This window comes from Miscanthus floridulus, chromosome 18, assembly GCF_019320115.1.
Source record: "Miscanthus floridulus cultivar M001 chromosome 18, ASM1932011v1, whole genome shotgun sequence".
Taxonomy (NCBI): Eukaryota; Viridiplantae; Streptophyta; class Magnoliopsida; order Poales; family Poaceae; genus Miscanthus; species Miscanthus floridulus.
This window is the reverse complement of record NC_089597.1, coordinates 37960082-37960853: the sequence shown is the minus strand read 5'-3', so window position 1 is coordinate 37960853 and position 772 is coordinate 37960082. Positions and strand designations below refer to the sequence as shown.

General features: G+C 41.8%; 1 non-coding gene across 1 annotated transcript; it reads left to right on the top strand.

The window, feature by feature from the left end:
• Positions 1-494: 494 nt before the first annotated feature.
• On the top strand, positions 495-567 carry TRNAK-UUU (transfer RNA lysine (anticodon UUU)). The gene has a single exon. It is a non-coding gene; the product is annotated as a tRNA-Lys (tRNA).
• The last annotated feature ends 205 nt before the right edge of the window (positions 568-772 follow it).

The window sequence follows — 772 nt, the reverse complement described above, 5'->3', positions numbered from 1 at the left end:
AAATGCTAGCATAAAATCAAGCAATTCAAATAGAAACACATATGAAATGATAACATTCATCATGGTATGATTCTTATGAATGAGATGATGATGCACATGCTCATGTGATGCAAGTGTTTTAATGCAACCATAACACTGAGGTGTTACACGAGCCTCTTGTTAAATCGAATCAATTTCTCAAGTTGGTCCTTGCTAGGCCAGTTAGAAGTTCCTGGGGATGTGATTGACCTAAGAAGCCCGTGTTATCGATAGATGTAAGTTCATAGTTGAAGACAAGGGAGTTTTAGCTTTTTTGTAGATAGTCTGAGTTCGAGCTACTATAGTCTCCCCCGTTGACCTTCTTTTTTAGATAGAATCCTCAATGAGTGGAAAGGACTCCCAGACTTGCTCCACAGTACGAGCCCCACACAGAGCCGCGCCCTTGTGATATGATAAGAAGAAAAGGGGCCAAGCCACCCTCTTTTCTTTTCCGCACCAAGCCTTCTTGTAAAATCAGGTGTATAGCTCAGTTGGTAGAGCATTGGGCTTTTAACCTAATGGTCGCAGGTTCAAGTCCTGCTATACCAAAAAAACCACTCTTGTATTCATAAGGATGCATTTCTTAGGGACAAAGACCCTAATCAATGCATCCATTTAGGTCAGAATTCTCTATACCATAACTCCTCTTTTCCCTACTGAGATAGATTTCAGGAGTACCCTGGCCGATGAAGGAGTCTACTTTCTTGCTTACCTACCCGAGTCGGCAACTTCCTTTGATGAGTCCCTCCTTTTT